This window comes from Castor canadensis, chromosome 7, assembly GCF_047511655.1.
Source record: "Castor canadensis chromosome 7, mCasCan1.hap1v2, whole genome shotgun sequence".
In the NCBI taxonomy this organism is placed as follows: Eukaryota; Metazoa; Chordata; class Mammalia; order Rodentia; family Castoridae; genus Castor; species Castor canadensis.
This window is the reverse complement of record NC_133392.1, coordinates 86,900,166-86,927,061: the sequence shown is the minus strand read 5'-3', so window position 1 is coordinate 86,927,061 and position 26,896 is coordinate 86,900,166. Positions and strand designations below refer to the sequence as shown.

Genomic DNA, 26,896 nt, shown 5'->3' with positions numbered 1-26,896 from the left:
AAAGCTCTGAAGGGCTTCCCAAAGAAACTGACTTTATTTGAAGTGGCGTGTGGGGGAACTCAAATCCAGAGAATTGAAAAAAATTGTTGCCATCATATCTACTTTACAAAAAATACTGTAAGAATGTTTTCAGACAGAAAGCAAGTGTTCCTGGACTGTAATACAAATCTACAAGGGAAAACAAAGAACATCATTAAGTGAATTAAGTTAACGTAAAAAAGTATAAATGCATATTTAAGAAACAATTGTATAAAATGCTACATATATAATTGTACTGCATGGCCTGATACATATATAATTGTATTGTACTGACATGTCAATGGCATGCTTTAATAGGCAAATACTGATTATTTCTGGCAAAGACCATATATTTATATAATTATTTTTACCATATTTATGTCTCATAGTACATTGGCTACTTTGAGAAAATGCAGTTGGATTTAGTGTGATAACTTGAAGCAAAATGTGTTTGTTGTCTACAATATGTCGGGTATTGTTCTGAATTTTTACTGGTGTTACTGATTTTTCCTTCTGTATTTACTTATGATATAGCCATTATGATCTGCATTTTTTGATCAACAAATGCAGTTTAAAGGAGATTAATGTGTTTTAATAGCAGTTTTTTGGGTCACAGTGTCCTGACTGTTGCTTCATTTGGGTTTTCCTCAAATGTTGAGTCAGTGTGTTAAAAGAAGTTCAAATTAAGATCCTTTCTGTTTTGCCAAAGTGGACTGACTCTTTCTGCTAATGTGTTTCCTCTCCCTTTATTCTCCCTAAGTTGAAGTCTGAAGAACATTCTAATAAATGAAAAGTTTCAGGACTTTGTCCACTTCTATTCATGAATAGAAGATTTCTGGAGTCACTTCAGGACAACTTGAAACTATTTTCATTTTGCACAAACCTTAAATTGAAAGTGAAAGCAGGTAAGCTTTTAGTTTCTTGGAAATAGATTAGATAGAGGAAAATCCTTTTTAGGTACAGTAATTGAGAGTACATTTGTGTAGTTTGTTAATCTAGCTAAGGGTTTGTCAATTTTGGTTTTACAAAAAAAATAAAACAGCACTTAATTGTGTTGTTTATCTTTAATATATATCTGTTCTAATCTTCATCATTTCCTTCTTTCTATTAATTTGGGCTTAGTCTGTTCTTTTTCTAAATTCCTTTAAAGGTAATGTTAGGTTATTTATTTGACATAGTTCTTTTATAGGTAGGTGTTCACTACTATTAAGGTATACTTTTTGTACTGCATTCACTCCATCCCCTATTTTTTGATAGGTTATAATTTTGTTTGGTTTTGTCTCAGAGTTTTTTTTTTGAGATAAAATCTCTCATTGTGCTGCTCAGGCTGGCCTAGAACTCACAACTCTCCTGCCTCAGGCTCCTAAATACTGGGATTGCAAGCATGTACCACCGTGTCCACCTTTCAAGACAATTTTTATTTTCTTCCATGGCTTTTTCTTTGATCCATTATTGTTTAGGAAAAATGTTTAATTTTGATAAATTGTGGACTTGCCAATTTTCCATGTACTATCAATTTCCAGATTCATTCTATTGTGATAAGACAAGATACCTTGTGTGATTTTAATCTTCTTAAATATGTTAAGACTTTTTTTGTGGCCTAACACGATATAACCTGGGGAATATTCCATAAGTACTTAAAAAAAAAAGAAGAATGTGTGTTCTGGTAGAATTGTAATGAATGTATAATGTTCATTACACCCAAATGTTCTATAATGCTGTTCATATCCTGTGTTTCTTTATTGACCTTCTTTTTGGTTATTCTATTATTGAAAGTATGGTATTGAAGTTGTCAATTATTGTGCTATTTATCCCTTCAATTCTGTAGTGTTTGCTTTATATAGTTTAGAGCTCTGTTGTCAGGTGCATAATCTTTTATAATTAGTATTTCTTCCTGGAGTGCTGATTTATTGTATCCTTCTTGGTCTCTTTTGACAATGTTTGACTTAATGTCTCTGTAATCAGATACAAAATTTATGCCCATTCCTACTCTTTTTTGGTTACCATTTGCTTGGAATATCTGATTTCATCCTTTTACTTTTAGCCTGAATTTTTTTTTCCAGATATATTTTTAGAGTGATTTTTAGATCTCTTACAGACAGCATATAGTTGAATGTCTTTTTAAAAAAATTCCATACAGCAAATCTAGGTCTTTTAATTTGGGTAGTTTATTTACATTTAAAGTAATTACTGAGAGGGAAAGACTTACTATAATATATTGTTAACTTTTACTTTATGTATTATTGAATTAACATATTATAAAAACATAAAAAGTTCATTATGTGTGTGTTTCTAAGCAGACTTGAAATGCTTATTGGGACAGATGTGTGACTACAAGAATTTAAGTATTAGCAGAAACCTAAGTAATAGAATGTGATCAATTACTTTGTGTATTTGTTGTTTAAAGAAATATTCTGAATATAGGGAAGAAAACAGAATATGGGAAAGATTAGAAGTGGTAACATAAAAATCTGGGCTGGGCTGTTGTAAAGAGAAAGGCTTGTAGTTCATTCTCAAAGTTTGTGATTAGTAAGGAAAAATTAAGAGAAAAGAACTTCTGGGTTGGGTAGGTAGCTCAGTGTTAGAACACTTTCCTAGTGTGCACAGGCCCTGGATTTTATGCTCAGCACCATGAGAAAATAACACAATAAAACAAATGAAAAACAGGAAAAAGACCCACACAAAAAAGTAACTTCCCCTGTCCACATATTCAACAAAATCTACTACACTGGAATGTGATTTTTCAATTGTCTCTGCTTTAGGAATGAGGGCTGCATGATGTACTGTGTCCCACCCTGTATCAGAATGAATTGAAAGGTGGGAGGCCATCAGCATCACAGCTGCAGACTTGGAGTGGCCAGTCAGAGCCCCAGCATGTTTTCAGCTAACACTAGAAAACCTCCCACATTCTGCAGGAGAATAATGGAACTCATCTTCATTTTCTCTTTCCTTTGAAGGGTATGGAGTTTATTTATTTGAATTATTTGAGTACTGTGCTTTTGTTCTAGTGGTTGATTCTAATGGAACAAAGAAGTCATCACAAACTAGTATACAATAAGATAGTTCTGCAGGTGAATTCTCTGGGAAGCAAATGGTGTGGAAGTCCCTATTAGATATTTTGGGCTGTCCTTAGTTCAGTAGTATGCCTCATCTCTCAGGTCAGGATGTCTTGGAGGTTGGGCTCCTTGCTTTCTTTGATATAAGCACTGGAGAATGAACTAGAACTGATGTATTGCCAAAACCTGGAGATAGTCTTGAAAATCTTACAGGCAGCCTACTTGTTTTAATGGACAAACACAAATATTGTATTTGTACTGACTAGCTCCTCAAGAACACACAGCTCCAAATGATTATGTTACAAAGACTGTTAAAAGCAGATACATAAGTAACTAACATCATTTTTCTTAATAAAAATCACTAAAAATTGTGTCATGCCATTAAGCATGACTATTGGATTATAAACACCTTTTTCAATATAGCAGTCATTAAAAACCACAACATGTTCACTCTACAGATCTGCCAAATGGGAAAAGGCAGATTATATTGTGGTTTGATGAGCTGTGAAGCTCTTGCAATGCTCATATACTAGTGTTGTGAATATAAATTAATATAGCTATGAAAATTATTGACAGTATTTACTTTTCCTAAACATTGGCATTAATAGAAGGTCATCACTAGATATCCACATGAAGAATATGCACATTTGTAAACTAAAAGATATGTGTAGAAATGTTCGTAAGAGCACTGTTCATAATGGTCATAAACATGAAAGTATTTGATGATAATCAGGAGTTGAATGCATAGATAATTTATTTTTTAATATAATTGACCTATAGCTATACACAGAAATATAGTATTTATATAGTATAGAAATATAGTATTCCCACATGTATACTATTGAGAATACAAGGTACTAAAAGTATATATTTCATTATTGCATTGAAATAAAGCACACAAGCAGGATAGAGATTACTGTTGATGATGTGGGAGGAGATGGTAGATTCTGACAGGCAGCATGAGGAGGGCTTAGGGGAACTCACATTCTGATATTTTTGGGGTGCTGGAACTGTAGGTGTATTTCATTTGTGAAAAAGTCACAGAGCTGAATATTTATAATGTGTATATTTTCATGCATGTGTGTTTATAGTTCAAAGAAGTTTACTTACATCCTGTCAAGGAATAAACTTAACAGAATATGTAAGGACTATACGCTGAAAGCTGCAATATTTGTGAAAGAATTAAAAAGTACTAAGTGGCAGGACATATTATGATCATGGACTGAAAGATGCATTATTTTAGGATTAGCACTTTTACAAATTATCTCTAGATTCAGTGAAACCTATTCATAATATGCAGAATTGTTTCACGGCACCTATAATGAAAGGATAGTCTTCTCTATAGAAGGTGTTGGGCCAATATTATATAAGCACCATAAAGAAATTAAACATGGTTTAGTATATCATGACAGTAGAAAATCAATTCCAGGTGGTCCATAGATCAAAACGGGGAAGACAAAATAACAGAATTAAAAAAAAAAAAGATGACATTATTTTTATGTTCTTGAGGTTGGAAAACAAAAAAAAAATTGGACTGAAAAAAGATTCATTAAATTTAACTATATTACAGTTGAGAAATGCTACTTAATCAAAGACAATTAAGAGAATGGAAAGGCAGATCAAAGATTAGAATATGTTTAATACACACACACACAAGTACACAAACATGTACATGCAGTATTTAATGCAATCTCAAATCAAGATAAAAGACAACTCATTAGAAATAGAGGCAAAAGTCTTCAGTATGCACATTAAAAAGAGAATGTCCTAGTGAGCAAAAGGATGGAAAAATGCTCAGCTTCCCTAATAATCCCTTATTCTCAAAGAAAAGCAAGTAAACCTATGAACATAATCTACATAATTACTAGAGTTACTGTAATTGAAAAAGCTGAAATGTCTAAGTGATAGCAAGAATATGGGGTATTGGGAATTCTTATATACTGTTGGTGAGTATAAATTGTCACAATCATATTGAAAAGCTGTTTCATATTATCTACTATAAAGTCAACAAATGCAGACAATATATATCAAATAACTCCACTCCTAGGTATCAGGAGTAAAATATTACAAAATCCCAAACTTGGATGAATTTAAACATGTAGTGTTGAGTTAAAAAAAATCAAAGAAAATAAAACATCCTGTATATTCCAATTTATAGTAAGAAAAATACTGGCTAATGCAAACATGGTATTAGGAGTCAGGTATGGGGGGGGAGATGATAGGAAAGACTTTTGGACATAAGGACACCATGGAACTGTGTGGGAAACCCTCAGGACCCACAAAGCCTCTTGGAAAGGAGTGGAGTCACTGTAGCTTTTGTGCGACAGCCCTAAGAGAGATTGCAACAGTCCAAAAGGATAGTTGCTGAACAGCCCTGTTCTCTCTCTGCCTGGGTCCTGAGAACATGGTGTTCTGCACGTGGGCTCGTAGCCAAAGCAATGTGACAGCCAATCCCAGTACAGAGGTCGAGGGAAACCTGGGGACTGCCACATATTCCTTCCTGCTTGTATGTACTGCTTAAATACTCTCTTCAGAAAATAAACTATGCCACTGCTGACCCGCACAACCCTGAGTTCATGTCATTATTATCCTCTTGAGCACCCAAGACCAGAGTCGGAGCCCCACTGCAGCTTGACCGCGGCAGAACTTGGAGTCTATTAGATCCTGCTTTCCTGCATGTGAAATGCCTCAAAGTTTAACAGTAAGAGTAGTGGTTAGGAAAGGGAGAGCAGGTGCTCTCAGTGAGAAGGGGACTGATACACCAAGGATGCCTGGAACAAGTGAGTAATGAGTAGGATGGCCTGAAGCCATGTGCTCCAAAGGCACTTTGTGTGTTTTGTTGTTCTTTTCTGCCTTGTGGTTTGGAAGATTAGGGTTGAGGACTTTAAGAAATAGGGTAAATGAGCTGGGGGCTTGTAGCTCACACCTGTAATCCTAGCTACTTAGGAGGCAGGGATCAGGAGGATCAAAGTTTGAAGTCAACCCCAGACAAATAGTTCACGAGACCCTATCTTGAAAAATACCCAAGACAAAAAAGGGCTGGTGGAGTGGCTCAAGTAGTGGAGCACCTGCCTAACAAGTGTGAGGTTGTGAGTTCAAACTCCAGTACCAGGTATACACACAAAAGAAATAGGATGAATGATCTGGACACCACAATGAAGAGGAAAAAGGACATCTAATGCCTGCTACCTCCAACTCTTTCATAATATGGATGTGGAAGAAAAATATAGTCACCACTAGTGGTAGGTACTGGCACACCAGGTTTGTAAACTCTTTGTACCTCTCTCAGCTTTGTGTGCTCCCAGTGCCCCTCTGTCACCAACTTGTCAAAGGCATAAAAATACTTAACTCATAATGTTTGTGAGGCTGGACTGAGGTAATGTACATAAAAGTCTAGATACACTGTTTGGCTCATATCTAAAACTTACATTTTCCTAAATTTAAAAAATTTTATTTGTTGTATAGGGGGAATTCATTGTGTCATTTCCAAATAGGCTTATATTGCATATTGGTTAGATCACCCCCATCATCTCTTCCACCGACCCCCTCATTGCCCCTCTTCAAGCAATTGTACAACGTTTCATTGTTCTATTTTGATTATGCAATATTCTTAATGATTTTTTTTATTGTTGTACTGGGTGGGGTTACATTGTGGAATTTACAAAAGTTCTTATAACATATCAAATATATTAGAATTCACCCCCTCCATCATTCTCCAACGCCCCCCCCCCGGCCCAATTCCTGGAATAGTTTCAACAGGTATCACTTCTCCATTTACATATATGTGTACACACTATTTGCACCATATTCACCCTCCTACAACTTTTCCCACCTCATCCCCCTCCCACTGGTACCAACCCCCTCCCCAGGCAGGACCTGTTCCACCCTCCTGTTCTAAAATTTTGTAAAAGAAAAAAAATTGACATTTTTGCTTGTTTAAGATAGCTACACAGGGAGTTTCCTTGTTCCTAGTATTTTCAATGAACTATTAAACATCAAAATGCATTTCCCAAACTTAATTAAATTTTATTCTCCTTCTGGAAAAGTTTTAAGACCACAAAGTGTTTTTTTCAGCAGGAACAAAGAGTTTATTGTGAGGACACAGGGAATCTCAAAGAAGGCAAATAGAGGTACCAAAGCTGGACCTTAGGTAAACCTGAAAGTGTTCAGGCACCTCCCCTCTTCCTTCCTTTCCTCTTCCCTCCTCAGACCAGCTTTACAACTTAATCATGTAGTTAGTAAGGACAGTCTCATTCTTAAGTCAGCATGGCTTCTCAAATATTTAGAGTGAGCTGATGCAGTCTCCAAGTGCCCCAATACTATAGTTCTCCAGGTGATAAAATCTGATTGCACCTCTTTGAGTCACATGCCCATACCTCATCCAATCAGTAGTGGCTATGATGCTCCTTTCTGGCTGTGAGTGGCCCTGGCATTCAAAGCAGAAGCTGAAGTTGGGGGTAAAACGAACAACTTTGACAAGAATAGATAAAAAGAATCTTCTCTTGCCTTAATTTTATATTTTATTTCAAAAACAGTAATATTCTTAGTCCTAAAATTTTATTGTCTTAAGATTTGCCCATCTTAGTTTCATGTTGAAACTTTTTCCTCCCAGATGTTAAAAATTGCCACATCTCATTGATCAGAGGAAAAACATGAACATGTATTCAACAAAATGCATGCTTAATAATTATTTGTGATCCATCACACATGGACCTTAAAGAGAAAACATGTGTAATGCATGGTTTTAGTGTTCATTTTATTAGTCACACAAAGGGGTTACACAGTGTTCTTACACATGCATGTGTTGTACATTGACCACATTAACTCCCTCTGTTGTTCTCTCTTTTCTACATTCCTCCTCCCCTTGTTTTTAATAGCTTTCCATGAGTTGCCTTGTGCCACTTTCATTTGTAGGCACACTGTATTTTACCATTGTTCTCCCCCATCATTCTCTTTCCAATCCCCCCCAACCTCCACATTTCCCCCAGACAGTCCATCAATTACAGTCATTTTTTGTATGTATGGATATATGTATGTATGTTTATCTATCTATATATATTAGTCTAGACTCTGCATATGAAGGGGAACATGTGACCTTTGTCCTTCTGAACTTGGCTTAGCTCACTTAACATGATGATTTCTAGTTCCATCCATTTTCCTGCAAATGCCATAATTTTATTCTTCTTTATGACTAATACTCCATTGTGTATGTCTAGCACATTTTCATATCCATTCATTGGTTGAAGGACATATAGGCTGATTCTAAAGCTTGGCTACTGTGAATAGTGCTGCAACAAACATGGGTGTGCGAGTGTCTCTGTTGTGTCTTGACTTATTTTCCCTTCAGATATATGCCCCAAAGTGGTATCATAGGTCTTAAGGCAGCTCTGTTTTTGGTTTGAAGAACCTCATACTTCTTTCCATAGTGGCTGCACTGATTTACAGTTACACCAACAGTGTAATGGTTTCTGCCCCCCTCCCCCCATCCTTCCAGCAGCTAGGGTATTTTCACTAGGGTGAGATGTAATATCAATATTGTTTTATATTTCCTTAATGGCTGGGGATGCTGAACATTTTTTCATGTATTTGTTGGCCATTTGTATTTCAAATGAATTGTATGCTCAATTCGTTTGCCCATTATCTTAATTGGGTTGTTGGTTCTTTGGGAATTTAAGTTTTTGAGCTCCTTGTATATTCTAGTTGTTAATCCCTTATGAAATGTATGGTTGGCAAAGATATTCTCCCATCCTCTGAACTGTCTATTCATTCTAGTAACTGTTTTCTTTGCTGTGCAGCTTTTTAGTTTGGTGCAATGTCACTTATCAATCCTCGTTCTTATTTGTTGAACTATTGGAATCCTATTTAGGAAGTTGTTCCTTATGCCTGCATCCTCTGGTGGTTTCCTTATGTTTCAAACTTTCAGATGTCATGTTATGGTCTTTGATTCACTTTTAGTACAGGGCGAAAGATAAAGGTTTAGTTTCAGCCTTCTATACATGGGCATCCAGTTTTCCTAACACATTTGTTAAAGAGGCTGTCTTTTTATCCAATGTTTGTTTTTGGTACCTTTGTTAATAATCAGTTGCCTGTAGCTGTATGGGCTTATTTCTGGGACCTCTACTCTAATCCATTGATCTCATGTCTTTTTTGTTTGTGTGTTCCAGTACTATAGCTATGTAGTATAATTTGAAGTCAGGTATTGTGATACCTCCAGCATTGCTCTTTTTGTTAAGGGCTGCTTTGTCTATTCAAGGTATTTTTTTGCTTCCAAATGAGATTTAGGATTGATTTTTCAACCTCTTTGAAGAATGTCAGTAGAATTTTGATGGCGAGTGCCTTGCATATATCAATTGTTTTTGGTAGTATAGCCACTTTTACAATGTTGATTCTACCGATCCGTGAACATGTGAAGTATTTTCATCTTCCATTGTCTTCTTTGACTTCTTTCTTCAATGCTTTATAGTTTTCATTGTAGAGGTCATTTGCTTCCTTTGTTAAATTTATTCTTATTTTATTTTTTAGAGACTATTCATTGGTGATGTATATAAAAACAACTGATTTTTGTATATTGACTTTTGTGTCCTGTTACTTTGCTGAAAGTGTTATGAGACCTAAGAGTTTTTTGGTGGAGTTTTTAGGATCTTTTAAGTATAGAATCATATCTTCTGAAAATAGGGATAACTTGACTTCTTTCCCTATTTTAATCTCTTTAATTTCTTTCTCTTAAAAAGGTTTGTTCAAGAAGAATTAACCTAGAAGGTAACACCCACACACAGGAAATCAATGTGAGTCAATGCCCTGTATAGCTATCCTTATCTTAACCAGCAAAAACCCTTGTTCCTTCCAATTATTGCTTATAGTCTCTCTACAACAAAATTAGAAATAAGGGCAAAATAGTTTCTGCTGGGTATTGGGGTGGGGAGAGGGAGGGGGTGGAGTGGGTGGTAAGGGAGGGGGTGGGGGCAGGGGGGAGAAATGAACCAAGCCTTGTATGCACATATGAATAATAAAAGAAAAAGGAAAAAAAAAAAACAAAAACAACAAAAAAAAATAATTTCTTTCTCTTAGCTTATTGCTGTAGCTAGGAATTCCAGTATTATACTGGAATGGAGTGGGGAGAGTGGACACTCTTGTCTTCTTCCTGACTTTATAGGAAATGGTTTTTAATTTCCCCCACTTAGTATGATATTGGCTATTGGTTTGTTATATATAGCCTTTATTATGTTTGGGTGTAATACTTTTATTTCTAGTTTCTTCAGCACTTTTATCATGAAAATGGTGTTGAATTTTGTGAAAGATATTTTTTTCTGTATCTTTTGAGACGATCATGTTGTTTTTGTCCTTAATTATGTGTACCATTATGTTTATTGTTTTGTATGTGTTGAACCATCCTTGCATCTCTGTGGTGAAACCAACTTGATCATAAAATGTTGTTGGAGTCTGTTCGTAAATATTTTATTGAAAATTAATGCATCTATTTTTATCACAGAAATTGGCTTATAACTCTTCTTTTTTTTCATCTTTATCTATTTTTGGCATCAAGGTAATACTGGCTTGATAAAGTGACTTTGATAGTATTCTTTTCCTCATATTTTTTTGGGATAGTTTTAGGAGAGTTAGTGTTCTTAAAAGGTCTGGTAGAAATCAATAGTGAATTTATCCAGTCCTGGGTTTTTCTTTTTTGGAAGATTTTTTATTACTGTTTCAGTCTTGTTACTCATTATAGATATGTTTAAGACAATATTTTATATTGTCTTGATTCAGTTTTGGTAGCTCATATGTGTCAAGGAATTTATCCATTTCTTCTTGATTTTCTAGTTTGTTGGAGTTTAAGTTTTCAAATATTCCCTAATGATCTTCTTAATTTCATTTGTATCTGTTTTCATATTCTCTTTTTCATCTCTGATTTTATTAATTTGCATCTTCTTTCTTATTCTTTTGTCTTGTTGGTCATAGGTTTGTCAATCTTATTTGTCTTTTCAAAGAACCAGCTCTTTGTTTCATTGATTCATTGTATTGTTCTTTTGATCTCCATTTCGCTATTTTATTCCCCAATTTTTATTATTTCTTTCCATCTACTGGGTTTGGGATTGGCTAGTTCTTGTTTTTTTAAATAGCTTGGAAATGCATCTTTAGGTTGTTTATTTGAGATCTCTCCAATTTTCTGATGTAGGGACTTGTGGGTATAAAATTTCCTTTTAGCATTGCCTTTGCTGTTAACCCCAGGTTCTGGTGGGTTGTGTTTTCATTTTAATGTAATCTGGGGATTTTAAGTTTCTTTCCTAATTACTTCAATAACTCACTGATTATTCAGAAGTATTTTATTCAGTCTCCATGTATTTGAATAGTTTTGTACTTTTCCTTGCTATTGATTTGTGGTTTTCTTCCATTATTATCTATTAGGACTCAGGAAATTATTTCAACTTTTTTGTATTTGTTGAGACATCCTAAGATGTGATTTTGGAGAAAGTTCCATGGACTGCTGAGAAGAATATATAATCTTCTGTAGGATGAAATACTATATAGGTATCTTTTAAGTTCATTTTATCAATGATGTTGGTAATTTTAAGATGTCTTTGCTGATTTTTTTGGTCTGGATGTTCTATTTATTGATAAGAGTGGGTTTTTGAGGTCCACTACTATTGTAACAGGCTCTGTAACTTCAGTAATGAAGTTCAGTAATGTTTGTTTTATGCGCTTGGGGGGCACTGACATTTGGTTCATATATATTTAGAATTATTGTATCTTCTGGATGGATTGGTCACTTTAGTAATATGTAGTCACCTTTATAAAATCTCTTCTGACTAGTTTTTGCTTGAACTCTGTTTTGTCTGATATGAGTATAGCTAATCTTTTTTATTTCAATTTCTACTTGCTTGGTATATCATTTTCTATCCTTTCACTTTTAGTCTGTGTGTGTGTCTTTGGTTATTAGGTGTGTTTCTTGTAGACAACAAATTGTTGGATCCTGATCTTTTATCCAATCAATGTGTGGAATGTTTTGATTGTATAGGTAAGCCCATTTATATTTAGGGTTATGATTGAGAAGCAATTACTGTTTCCTGTGATTTTTATTGTTTTTTCCTAGGTTAATTTGTGTTGCTTGTCTTTTTCTTTCATCATTAGTCATCTTTGGGTTTTGCTGGTTTGCCAAATTGGGCTTGTTTGATAATTTCCTAGTTCTCTTGAGTTTATCCATTCCCCTTTTGAATTTTATTCTTTTCTGGACTCTTGCTTGTGACTGTCTTTGTTCCTGTTATGTGTATGGCATTCTCTCAACTATTCTGCAATGCATGTTCAGTGGACATGAATCAATTTAGCTTATTCTTATCCTGGAAGGTTTTTATCTGTACATCAAAATTGAATGATAGATTTTCTGGATATAGTTTTCTTGGTTGACAGTTATTTTCTTTCAGGGCTTGGAATACATTTTCCATGATTTCCTAGCTTGTAGGGTTTGTGCTGAGGGGTCTGAGGTGATTTTTATGTATTTACCTTTGCATGTAGGCTAGCTATTTTTCTCTTGCAGCTTTCATATTCTTTGTTCTCTAATCTTGGAATTTCAATTATGATGTAAAATAGATATGTTTTTCTCTATTCATGTCTATTCTAAGTTCAAAATGCCTCCTGTACATGGGTGCTTATTTTTCCCAAGATTAGGGAAATTTTCTGCAATGATTTCATTGAATAGGTTTCCTATGCATTTCATTTGTATTTCAGCTTCTTCTTCTACCACATGGATTCTTAAGTCTTTTGATTTTGTCCTAGAGTTCTTGAAGATTGTGTCATAGTTTTTCATTCTTTCTTTGTTATTGTCTGAGTGCAATATTTCCCCCATTTTATCTTCAATCTCTGGTATTATTTTTCTGCTTGATCTTTTCTGCTGATAATACTATCCACTGTGGTTTTTTCTTTCCTAGTTTTTTTTTTTTGATTGAGCTTTTCATTTCTAACATTTCTGTTTATTTCTTTTTCCACAGTTTCCATTTTCTTGCTGAATTTCTCACCCATGTTGCTGATCTTTTAATCTAAGTCTTGAATTGATTTCCTAACTTCCTTTATCAATTTATTTTAATCCTTCTTTAAGGTCATTGATTATTTTTGAAGTAGGATTCTGAATTCTTTATCTGATATGTAAGCCAATACATTGTCTTTGGATTCCATTATTGAGTTGTTGTGAGATTTTGGAAGTGTAACATTGCCTTGTTTATTCATATTTGTGTTTCTGCATTGTAATTTTGTGCATCTGTGGGATGAATTTCTTTTACTTCTTCTCTGATGGGAGAGAGCTGACTATAGTAACAAAGACAGTACTTATTTTAAACAAAGTAAGAAGTGAAGAGAAAGCTCAGCTACCTTCCCAATAAGGTTGTCTAGGAATGTGACACAGGTTGTTGGGGAATAGACTAGGAGCTTAACAAAAGTTAAGTGTATAGGTATTACAGATGAAGTAATATAAAGGATGGGGGTGAGGAAGGGAAGGAAGTAGGAAGATAGGGAGGGGAGAAGACATAGGAAATAATAGTATGGGAGAGCACTGTTTAATATTTACAGAGAAATATTCTATAAATATTAATATTTACAGAATGCTTTAGGAAATAGAGAAAACAAACAAACAAAAACCAAACAATCCCCCACCTCAATTCAACAAACAAACTAAAATAGACAAAACAAGCCAGACTGCATTTCTTGCTGAGGAGAAGTGAAGACAAGCTTGACCTTGTCTACATGGCTGATGTTCTCTTCCAAACTCTGGCCCTTAGAGACCCATCTGTGTCCTTCTAATGTGTTTAGATACTGTGACCTTCTGGACAACTGCCTGGAGCTCCTGTCTAAGAGCAGCATATTGTGGCTGCTATGGCAACCGCTTTAGAGAGGTGGGGCTTCCAAGTGGGCGTGTCTTTGGAATGCTGGAACTCCCTCTTGTGGAGCCCAGAACCAGGCAAGCATGATTGTTCACACTTCCCAGTTCAGCGATTCTTGTGCTGTGCGTGCGAGTGGATTCCTAACTCTGAGGAGAGGTTGCCTTGTTGCTTTCCAGTCCAGCACAGCACGGCAGGTTTCTTAGAGTGCATTTTCCTGCAGGTGGGGGCTCCTGTCTCCTGGTGGGGCTGCTTGCCTGTGGGATGGCACAGCCCCAGCAGCTGGGGCAGACAGGACTGCCTATCTCCATCTTCTGTTCTAATGCAGCTGCTTCCAGCAATGCCAGCTATCCATGTAATGTGGGCCAGGCTGCTTCCAGAAAGCAGTTGCTGCAAACTGTGGGTAGCACACTCTATGTAGGGCTTCTGCTTCTGGCAACCTGCCCTCTGCTCCTGAGTTCATGAATTGGCCCTTCAGATTGATACAGCTGTGCGCGGCCCTCCTCCTGCACTCAAGTAGAACTATTGGGAACAGTATACACCCACACTGATTTGTGGACTCCACAGTGAGTCTCCATTGGAATTTTGTTTGGTTAGTGGTGTTTGGAAGAGCTTGGGAGGGGGCTTTTGGAGGTGGAGAGGAAAAGTAAAATTAACAGACAAAAGAAAATTCAAATGGATAGTCTGCACTTCCCAGCTGGAGGCCTATCTTTACCCTCACACAAGGTTAGTGACTGAGGATGCATCCAGCTTCTGGCTGGTAACTGCTGAGCAGATTTAATTATGGAGAGTGCTGTATATTTGAACAGTCTGTTTTACCAAATATCCTGTTGGATTTAAAGCTTGTGAGAGGTACAGGGTTTTTTTTGGTTTGTTTTTGTTTTTAACCTGAAAATGCAGGTCTGTAAGTAGGGCCCTTTGCCTTACTTTGTGGTCGTGTCTTTAGTTTTCCTCTCCCTTCTGAGATGAGTTGGAACTTTTTGTTGATTTTCTCTGGTGTCTTTGCTTTTCCTTGCTCATTTGCTGCTCTGCCACCTCTTTAGTGGTTACCAATACTCTTCCTCTTTCTCTCTTTAGGATATAGTTTCTCTTGAGTCATCTGAGTTTTCTCACTTATGAAGTCTAAATGATAAATGCTTCTAATCCCCCACCCTGGCCCACACCTCCAATGTGGACGTTCGTATTTTGCCATCACTAACTACTTTGTCTAATTTTTCTCTTGATACTTCATGTCCACTTATGAAATAATTACTCAGCGTGAGAGGATATTAAAAAAAAACCTTACATAGCTTATTTTTTTCCTGCCTAAAAAATGATATACAATTTTTTGTCAAACCTTGGCTTTAGAGGCACTGTATTACTCAATATTCTTCAGAGAGACAGAACTAGTACAGTATGTACATGCATATGTACACTTATAGATTCTGTATGAAAGAGAAATTAGAGAAATTGGCTCACATGGTAATAGAGATGAGAAGTCCATCTGCAGGCCATCTGCAAGCTGGACGCTCTAGGATTGCTATTGCCCATATCAGAACATTGCAGGACCCCCTAAGTCCTAATTATGCTCCTTACCTCCTTCCTTTCTTCCTTCCCTCCCTCATTCCTTCCTTCCTTTTTCCCCCTTCTTTCTTCTTTCTTTCCTGGGTCTGACTGTATTGCTAATGCTGGGCTTAAATTTATGTTCCTTCTGCTTTAGTCTCCTAGGTGGTGTGGACTGTAAGTGTGGGTCAATATGATGCACAGCTGACATGCGCAGGAATTTCAGGTGCTCAAGGTTCTTGGGTCCACTCTGAGATTGAAAGCACAGGGAGACTTCAGCAGCAGAGGTCGGAAAGATTTTATTTATAGAGTAGAGAAGAGAAAGACTGCATAGTGGGGAATTTAGGGGGACCCAGAAACCGGTGGTCCCATGGGTCAGGTTGAGGATTGGGTTTTCTTTGCCTTTTTCTTTGTGTATTGCCTGAGGGTGGAGATGCCTTTCAGATGCAGATGGGTGTTTCCTGGGGAGGAGAAGTGTCTCCTTGACCTCCTGTGGTCTGTCCTTCAATTGCACTGGCTTGGGTTTAGTTTCCTGGCTTATGAAGAGGGCTGTTATGAATGGTCTTGCATGCTTATTTTACTTTACTTCACATATGTGCACGTTATTCACATGTGTGTATATATATATATATATATATATATATATATATATATATATATATATGCATATATATTTTCCTTTCTTGCTAATAAATCCTACTTTGTATACCAGATTTGGCTCATCATTCAGCTGCCTTACAAACCAGTTTTCTGTCCTGTAAAGGCAAAGACCCTTGATACTGGCCCACAACACTTCACACAGGCACAAAACAATCTTATTTTCTGAGCAATTGGGGATCTATTCAAGAAAGCATTACCTTTCCCTATACCTTCAGGATTTTTCCTATGTTTTCCTCTACCAGTTTCAAAGTTAAGATATTTGACCCCTTTGAAATTGATTTTTGTACAGGGTGAGATGTAGGGGTCTATTTTTATATGCATATATATACAAATTGGTTTCTGAAAATGTGTATGTTCAGAATTAGTAGACAACTATTATACACTTGTATTAATTATTTTTTTTGAGGTACTGGGTTTGAACTCAGGACTTTGCACTTGCTAGGCAGGCACTCTACTGCTTGAACCACTTCACCAGCCTATTTTATTCTGGTTGTTTTTGAGATTAAAGTCTCTCTTTTTGCCCAGGTCAGCCTGGATTATGATCCTCCTGTTTATGCTTCCTGCTGTAGCTAGGATAACAGGTTTGCACTACCATGCCCAGCCTTTTCTGTTGAGATGAGATCTCAGGAGCTTTTTCCTCTTTCTTTCTTTTGCTCTCTCTCCTTCATTCCTTCTTTCCTTCCTTCCTCCCTCCCTCCATTGGGTCTGGAGACTTAAGGCAGATGAGTGAGTATCCTGTCCCCACTGGAGAACAATATCATTCCTGCATCCTGAAATCTGCATTCCTGCATCCCAAAGAGGAGATCTGCCACAGGGCTGATGAGCAAAATGCTCATCAAGATTGTTTTCCCTCCCCCAATAAGGGGCAAATGAACCAGTTCACCTGAGAAAGCCCAGGAATCCATGGCCAATGAAAAGAACCCACCTAACCCAGAGTTAAAAAGTCCATAAAAACCCCAGCCTTCACCTGAGCAGGGAGCTACTGGTTTCCAGGCTCCACTGCAATGCTCTAGCTGTAGCCTTTCCTTTCTCTCTAATAAATCCTACTTTATATACCAGATTTGGCTCATCATTCAGCTACCTCACAAGCCAGTTTTCTGTCCTGTAAAGGCAAGGACCCTTGATACTGGCCCACAACACTTCACACAGGCACAAAACAATCTTATTTTCTGAGCAATTGGGGATCTATTCAAGAAAGCATTACCTTTACCTATACCTTCAGGATTTTTCCTGTGTTTTCCTCTACCAGTTTCAAAGTTAAGATATTTGACCCCTTTGAAATTGATTTTTGTACAGGGTGAGATGTAGGGGTCTATTTTTAGTCTTCTAAATGTGGATGTCCAGTTTTCCCAACACCATTTTGTTGAAGTGACTATCTTTTCTCCAATGGAGGTTTTTGATGCTTTTGTCAAATATTAGATGATCGTAGCTGTTCTGTTATTTCTGGATCTTGTGTTCTATCCTATTGATCCAACTATCTGTTTTTGTGCCAATATTGTTAGGAAAAATGTCACTCACAAAGAAAGCTCAAAAAAAAAAGTCTCACGTCCAAGAGCAAGGTTCAGTGGCAGGCTCGAGCTGCCAGGCTGGCTGGGGAAAGATGGTGCAGCGCTGACTCTGGGCTAGGCATGGCTTTTATAGAAGAAGGAGCTTGAGTAAGTTAGCACATGCACAGGAGTCTCTGGTAGGGGTGGAGCTGCCATTTCTCAAGAAGTGAGGCCTGAGGATAAAATGGCCACCGATTCACAAAATGGCGACATTATTACTCTATTATTCCCCCATTTTTTTTCTTTAAGTAGGGGCTGAGGATCAGAAATTGGGGTGAAGCATCAGCCTCTTAGCTGTTTCCTGTTGGCAGGAGGTGTTGTGTGGGGCAAGATACTCAGGCTCCTGTGGCTGTAGTGGCATCCTGGTAGGGGCCCTCACAGCACTCCTCTGGATAGTTTTGGAGAGATTGATATCCCTGGAGATACAACAGGTTAAACTTTTGATTAGCAATAGCAGACATGTGGTCTAAGAGAAATCTTTGTACTGTTTTTATGATACAAGGGAGGAAGCTTAAGAATAGAAGAGCAAGAAACACAGGCATTAGGATGGGCATTAGCCAGGAGAACCACTGTGAAATGTTCCCTAGAGGATTCCAAGAGTCCTCCAACTCCCTTCTCTGTTTTTCTAATTGCTCCTGGAGTTGTCTAATTTTATTTTTTTACTACCCCTTACTGATTAACATAGAAGCAGCATACTTCTTGTAAAAACAGGCAGAGACCATCCTTCACTGCAGTGAGCAGGTCAAGGCCTTGTTGATTTTGGAGTAGCATCATTACATGTGCAGCTGTTTTTCTTTCTATAGTAGCTTCTATAATGGACCTAACAGATCATATAACCAAAAGAAGGAAGCAGGGAAGTATTATGTATGTTCCCAGAATTAGGTTCACTGCTCCGCCAGTGTTTTAAATCCACCTATGGCAGAAAATTGAGAGCCAGATGAGTACCTTATGACTTAAGTTATTCCCACTAGTTTGTCATCTGCCTCAGTCTAAAGCAACTTTAAATCAACTGCTAGGCACCGGCAAGGCAAAAGCACTGACAAAAAAACTGCGGCTGCCACACTTGCCCTAACTCCGCCCCCACAAGAGGAGGAGGGAAAACAAACAGGCGGCAGGGATGCTGGCCCCTGGGCACAGTGGGAACGCCTGCCATAGCTAAGATCATCCATAGAGAGGACCCAGCACACATACTAGGCCACCAGCCACACATGGCTGTGGCTGCAGCCTGCTGCCCCTTCCCCTAGAATAAATGTGCACAGGTGTGAGTACACAGGAAGAGGGGATGGGTGACAGGACACAGGATCAGGCCTAGGCAGTCAGGCTCACTTGTTCTGGGTGTATGTGGGAGGGGAGGGTAGTGGTGCCTTGCGCACACCCTGCTCCCAGCCCCACCTCATGCCTCAGGCCACCAGACCCACCCCTTGTGAGTCAATTGTTAGCTCAAGGTTATAGTCCCAGGAACAGAAAAATGGGCATTACTGTGATCCCTAAACCTCTCATTTAAAATATTCTATACTTTCAGCCTCAGCATAAATTTTCCCTCCGAATATTACAATACCATACTCCAACTAAACCTTTTCTATGAAAGGGGAATAAAAAGTGAACTGAGGTCCCCTATACAAATTTTCTGTCATCTCTGAGACCACCCAGATTGGCTCCATAATTGCTATTTAGATACTCAAATGATGGCCATTCTTTGTAAGCCACAGGATAAACATGGAAAGGAGGACTAGAAAAGCCCCTTATCAATGACAAGTTCCACCCCTACTGCTCCATCCTGTGCCCTTCCTTCTAAACCACCCTAATGTTCAGAACCTCCTAATGGGTGCTTCCCTCTTCAACAGGTAATGGTAGGAAGAGGGCAAGTCTATGTCCCTTTCCAGTTATCCGATCTAAGGGAAATTTAAAAACATTTGGACAGCTATACTGATGCCCAGACAAATACATTCAAGCCTTTATCTCTGTGATCCAAACCTTTGAATTGACATAAAAGGATATCATGCTTCTACTAGACCAGACTCTTTCCTCATTAGAAAAGCAATGGGTTCTGGCCCAGGTCACTCAGGTTGGAAATGATTACCATTTACAATGAACCCCAATACTAGTGGCACCTAAAAATGAGGGAATAAATGTGATTATACCTCCAGGGGCATAGGCAGTCCCCTTGACAGATCCACATAAAAGGGGGCAGTGATATGGCTCAAGCAGTAGAGTGCTGCTTTGCAGACATAAAGTCCTGAGTTCAAGTCCCAGTATGGCCAAAGGAAAAAGAAAAAAAATATTGGGGGAAGAGGCTGTAGTTCAGTGGGAGAGTGTCTGCCCAGCATGTGCAAGGCCCTGGGTTCAATTCCCCAGCATTGCTAAATCAAAAAAAGAATGGTAAGGAAGATAAATGGCATTAATGTCACTTCAGCCATCTCTTAGTGGAGAGGCTAAAAAGGGCCAAAGTCAAACCTCTAAACTATTCCCAGGTAAATGTAGTACAGCAACGCCCTGAAGAAAACCCCCTTACCTTTCTGGAGCATATTAAGGACACATCAGAAAGCATACCACAGTGGACCCAGAGTAACAGGTGAGAGAGATTCTCCTCAAGAATAAACACAGTCAGCCCCAGACATTCATAAAAAACTCAAAGTCTGTGGCTGAAAGGAAAAAAATCTTTGGACCAAGTAATACAACTAGCCATGTCTGTATACTATAACTGGGACTTTACTAACAGGAGAGAAAAAGATAACAGACACCATGACCTCATCGTGGCTCTCAGAGAAGGCCCCACCTGACTGGGGCCTGCATCCCAAGCTCTTATATCTGTGGACAGGAGGGACACAGAGAATGCTTAAGGGGGGCAGCCCAGGAGTCAGCCCTGCCCCCAACTGGGACCCTGCCCTCTCTGCAAAGGTAACCACTGGAGGTCTAAGTGTCCCTGCCTCCAGATGGAAGGCGAGGTGGCCATCTCCTATGGATTGATGGGTCCTGGTCTCCTGTCTATGCTCTACTTCTTGGCATCAATGTTGAGGAGCCTAGGTGTAGCCATAATAGCAGAAAAACCAAAGGTCATTTTCCTGCTAGACAGTGGAGTCCATTTCTCTGTCTTACCTTTCTCTCCCAGTCCCTGGTCCCATGACAAAAGTTATCATTCAGGACAAATCTGGCTAGCCCCTACAGCACTAGTTTACCCAGCCTCTGGCCTGCTCTTGGGGAGACCTCCTCTTCTGTAATTCTTTCCTCATACTTCCTGAAACTCCAGAGTCTCTGCTGGGATGGGATTTACTATCTCAACTAAAAGCTCAAATTCTCCTCCCCCTGCCCCAGGCAGCTACCTTCTGCCCCCTCCTTCAGTAACAAATAGATCCCACAGCGTGGGCTGATGGGGTGATTGTAGGGTGAGCCAGGACGGCCCACCCTATTCAAATAAAACTCAATGATCCCTCTCAGTTTCCTCACCCAAAAATAATATCCCCTCAAGCCTGAGGTACGATGAGGCCTTATGACTATCATAAATTCCTTAAAAAAAAAAAAAAAAAAAACAAGGGCTAGTAATTACTTGCTCCAGCCCCAATAATAAATTTAAAATTCTTATAAAAGTTAATTTTACAATACCAGTTACAAAGTAAACAACTGGAAAGGATATAGATAGGTATTGAATGTATTTTTTGAGAAGTTAAAGGAAAAAGGAATGTTTTTTCTTTTTGGATGAGAAAGGATTTTGTAAAGAAGAGTTTGTCCTAATGATTGTTTCAAATATGGAGAGGAGGGATAAGGACAAACCATCAGAGTTGTATGAAGGTCTGAGTAAATCTTAAAAGTATATAATAAAATCTGCCGTGTATGATAAAAGTTAAAGTTTACTATAATTTAAGAGTTGCCTATCCTAGAAAAACAAGAACAAGCAAATACCAAAACAAATAGAAGGAGAGAAATAATAAAAATAAGAGCTGAAATTAATGAAATAGAAACCAAAAAAACCATACAAAGAATTAATGAAACAAAAAGTTTGTTCTTTGAAAAAATAAACAAGATCGATAGACCCCTGGCAAGCCTGACTAAAATGAGGAGAGAAAAAACCCAAATTAGTAGAATCAGGAATGCAAAAGGGGAAATAACAACAAATACCATGAAAGTCCAGGAAATCATCAGAGACTACTTTGAGAACCTATATTCAAATAAATTTGAAAATCTTAAAGAAATGGACAGATTTCTAGATACATATGATCATCCAAAACTGAACCAAGAGGAAATTAATCACCTAAATAGATCTATAACACAAAATGAAATTGAAGCAACAATCAAGAGTCTCTCCAAAAAGAAAAGACCAGGACCTGATGGATTCTCTGCTGAATTTTATCAGACCTTTAAAGAAGAACTGATACCAACCCTCCTTAAACTGTTCCACGAAATAGAAAGGGAAGGAAAACTGCCAAACACATTTTATGAAGCCAGTATTACACTTATCCCAAAACCAGGCAAAGACACCTCCAAAAAGGAGAACTATAGGCCAATCTCCTTAATGAACATTGATGCAAAAATCCTCAACAAAATAATGGCAAACTGAATTCAGCAACACATCAAAAAGATTATTCACCACGACCAAGTAGGCTTCATCCCAGGGATGCAGGGGTGGTTCAACATACGAAAATCAATAAATGTAATAAACCACATTAACAGAAGCAAAGACAAAAACCACTTGACCATCTCAATAGATGCAGAAAAAGCCTTTGATAAGATCCAACACCATTTCATGATAAAAGCTCTAAGAAAACAAGGAATAGAAGGAAAGTACCTCAACATTATAAAAGCTATATATGACAAACCTACAGCCAGCATTATACTTAACGGAGAAAAACTGAAACCATTCCCTCTAAAATCAGGAACCAGACAAGGATGCCCACTATCTCCACTCCTATTCAACATAGTACTGGACTTCCTAGCCAGAGCAATTAGGCAAGAAGAAGGAATAAAAGGAATACAAATAGGTAAACAAACTGTCAAAATATCCCTATTTGCAGACGACATGATCCTATACCTTAAAGACCCAAAAAACTCTACTCAGAAGCTTCTAGACATCATCAATAGCTATAGCAAGGTAGCATAGAAAAATCATTAGCATTTCTATACACTAACAATGAGCAAACGGAAAAAGAATGTATGAAAACAATTCCATTTACAATAGCCTCAAAAAAATCAAATACCTAGGTGTAAACCTAACAAAAGATGTGAAAGACCTCTACAGGTCAAACTATACATTTCTGAAGAAAGAGATTGAGGAAGACTATAGAAAGTGGAGAGATCTCCCATGCTCATGGATTTGTAGAATCAACATAGTAAAAATATCTATACTCCCAAAAGTAATCTACATGTTTAATGCAATTCCCATCAAAATTCCAATGACATTCATTAAAGAGATCAAAAAATCTACCGTGAAATGTATATGGAAACACAGGAAGCCACAAATAGCCAAGGCAATACTCAGTCAAAAGAACAATGCAGGAGGTATCACAATACCTGACTTCAAACTATATTACAAAGCAATAACAATAAAAACAGCATGGTACTGGCACAAAAACAGACATGAAGACCAGTGGAACAGAATAGAGGACCCAGATATGAAGCCACACAACTATAACCAACTTGTCTTTGACAAAGGAGCTAAAAATATATGATGGAGAAATAGCAGCCTCTTCAACAAAAACTGCTGGGAAAACTGGTTAGCAATCTGCAAAAAACTGAAACTAGATCCATGTATATCACCCTATACCAAGATTAACTCAAAATGGATCAAGGATCTTAATATCAGACCACAAACTCTAAAGTTGATACAGGAAAGAGTAGGAAATACTCTGGAGTTAGTAGGTATAGGTAAGAACTTTCTCAACGAAACCCCAGCACACAGCAACTAAGAGATAGCGTAGATAAATGGGACCTCATAAAGCTAAAAAGCTTCTGTTCATCAAAAGAAATGGTCTCTAAACTGAAGAGAACACCCACAGAGTGGGAGAAAATATTTGCCAGCTATACATCAGACAAAGAACTGATAACCAGAATTTATAGGGAACTTAAAAAACTAAATTCTCCCAAAACTAATGAACCAATAAAGAAATGGGCAAGTGAACTAAACAGAACTTTCTCCAAAGAAGAAATTCAAATGGCCAAAAAACACATGAAAAAATGCTCACCATCTCTAGCAATAAAGGAAATGCAAATTAAAACCACACTAAGATTCCACCTCACCCCTGTTAGAATAGCCATCATTAGCAACACCACGAACAACAGGTGTTGGCGAGGATGTGGGGACAAAGGAACCCTCTTACACTGTTGGTGGGAATGTAAACTAGTACAACCACTCTGGAAAAAAATTTAGAGGCTACTTACAAAGCTAGACATTGATCTACCATTTGACCCAGCAATACCACTCTTGGGGATATACCCAAAAGACTGTGACACAGGTTACTCCAGAGGCACCTGCAACACCCATGTTTATTTCAGCGCTATTCACAATAGCCAAGTTATGGAAACAGCCAAGATGCCCCACCACCGATGAATGGATTAAGAAAATGTATCTATGCACAATGGAATTTTATGCAGCCATGAAGAAGAACAAAATGTTATCATTTGCTGGTAAATGGATGGAATTGGAGAACATCATTCTGAGTGAGGTTAGCTTGGCCCAAAAGACCAAAAATCGTATGTTCTCCCTCAGATGTGGACATTAGATTAAGGGCAAACACAACAAGGGCATTGGACTTTGAGCACATGATAAAAGCTTTAGCACACAAGGGAGGGGTGAGGATGGGTAAGACACCTAAAAAATTAGCTAGCATTTGTTTCCCTTAACGCAGAGAAACTAAAGCAGATACCTTAAAAGCAACTGAGGCCAATAGGAAAAGGCGACCAGGAACTAGAGAAAAGGTGAGATCAAAAAGAATTAACCTAGAAGGTAACACACATGCACAGGTAATTAATGTGAGTCAACTCCCTGTATAGCTATCTTTATCTCAACCAGCAAAAACCCTTGTTCCTTCCTATTATGGCTTATACTCTTTCTACAAGAAAATTAGAAATAAGGGCAAAATAATTTCTGCTGGGTATTGAGGGGGTAGGGGTTAGAGTGGGTGGTAAGGGAGGGGGTGGGGGCAGGGGGGAGATATGACCCAAGCCTTTTATGCACATATGAATAATAAAAAAAAGAAGAAAATTAAAATAATTAAGAGTTGCCTAAAAGATTTTTAGGGTCCTGTCAAACTAAAATCAAATTCTGTATGTCTATAAAGTAACAAGGTATCTTTATATTGTTCTGCTCTGAATAACATCTGCAAAAAACTGTTATAGGGAAAGATTTTATCAAAGAAATTACTTTTGTTGTCTGTTGATCTTGTCAAGGTTTAAGTACTACTAAATCAGCTAATGTATTTATTTGCTCATGTGTCTTAAATGACCACCTTATAACAGTGTTGTGTCTATACTGTATCTAAGTATGGTACAAACATTTACAAAAATTAAGTGTCAGTTTATTAAAATGATGAGCTAAAGCTCTCTTTCATCCAGAAGTGTTACATTTAACCTAAATCCTGACAGTCAGCCCATGCCTCCCACAGGTCACCTACCTAAGTGTGGTCTTAAAAGGACAGACTTGCTCCCTGAGTCATGAGGGAATTGACCCAATTCTCTGTTTCCACTCCCCTATACCATAAAGCAGCTTAGTGCTTTCTTGTGAGTTACAGGATTTAACAGAATCTGGATCCCTAGATATGCAATCCTTAGCAGACACCTTTTTATGATCCTTCTAATATTTCTATTTGGATCTTACATAATAAAGGCTCTCAAGACTGTTTCCCCTCCCACAATAAAGGTGCAAACCAAACCAGTTCACCTGAGAAAGCCCTTGAAAACCCACCACACCAGACCACCCCACAAAGCCCTTCCTTCTTGAGCCCCTTTGAAAAACCCAGAAGGGATTTGGCATCCTCATGGGAACAACATTTCACAGTGGTTCTCCTGGATAATGCCCATCCTAATGCCTATGTTTCTTGCTCTCCTATTCTTAAGCTTCTTCTCTTGTATCATACCACATGTCTGCTATTGCTAATCAAAAGTTTAACCAGTTGTACCTCCAGGGACACCAACCTCTCCAAAACCGTCCAGAGGACTGCTGTGAGGGCCCCCACCAGGATGCCACAGGAGCCTGAGGATCCTGCCCCATTCAATGCCCCTGGACAGCAGGAAGTAGCTAAGAGGCCGACACTTTGCCCCAATTCCTGATCCTCAGTCCCTACCCCCATCATTATTAAAGAAAAAATGGGGGAATGATAGAACAATAATGTCATCATTTTGTGAATCGGTGGCCATTTTATCCTCAGGCCTCACTTCTTGAGAAATGGCAGCTCCACCCCTACCAGAGACTCCTGTGCATGCACTAACTTCTTCAAGCTCCTTCTTCTATAAAAGCCATGCCTAGCCCAGAGTCAGTGCTGTGCCATTTTTTCCCAGCCAGCCTGGTAGCTTGAGCCTGCCATTAAACCTTGCACTTTGATGTGGGACTTTTCTTGTGAGCTTTCTTTGTGAGTGGCATTTTCCTAACAATAAGTAGGAGGTTTCATTATGACATTTGCATACATGCATATAATGTACTTTGGTCATATTAACCTCCCCCCATTGCTCTGTTTTATTCCCTTTCTCCTTTTCACTTTCCATTTAGCACCCTCCTGTAGTACTACCCCCTATTTTCATGACCTTGTTTTTGTTTCTCTCTAGCTTTCACAAATAGAGAAATATATGTGATGCTTCTCTTTGTGGGACTGGATATTTCACTTACTATTATGAACCCCCATTCCATCCATTCTCCAGCAAACAACATAATTTCATTCTTCTTAATGGCTGAATAAAACTCCAGTGTGTGTGTATGTGTGTGTGTGTATGTATGTTTGTGTGTATCACACTTTATCCATTCATGAATTGGTGGGCACCTAGGCTGATTCCATGCTTGGTTATTGTGAATTCTACAGCAATAAACATAGATGTGTAGGTATCTCTCTTGTGTTGACTTATACTCCTTTGGATATACACCCAATAATAGTATAGCAGGGTCATAAGTTAGGCCTATTTTTAGTTTTTTTGATGAACCTCCAAACTGATTTCCATCATGGTTGCAATAATTTACATTCCCACAAACAGTGTATAAGGTTCCTTTCCCCCTCACATCCTTGTTGGTATTTGC

The 26,896-nt window shown here is 38.0% G+C and overlaps 1 long non-coding RNA gene across 4 annotated transcripts in view; it reads left to right on the top strand.

The window, feature by feature from the left end:
- Window positions 1-5,802, top strand: part of LOC109698698 (uncharacterized) — a 50,030-nt gene extending 44,228 nt beyond the window's left edge. The window contains exons 6-7 of one of the 4 annotated variants that reach the window (XR_012449818.1): window positions 779-923; window positions 2,781-5,802. This is a non-coding gene — a long non-coding RNA (uncharacterized lncRNA). The remainder of the gene's footprint in view (window positions 1-778; window positions 924-2,780) is intronic. The other 3 variants (XR_012449816.1, XR_012449817.1, XR_012449819.1) reach the window with 3 other exon arrangements.
- The last annotated feature ends 21,094 nt before the right edge of the window (window positions 5,803-26,896 follow it).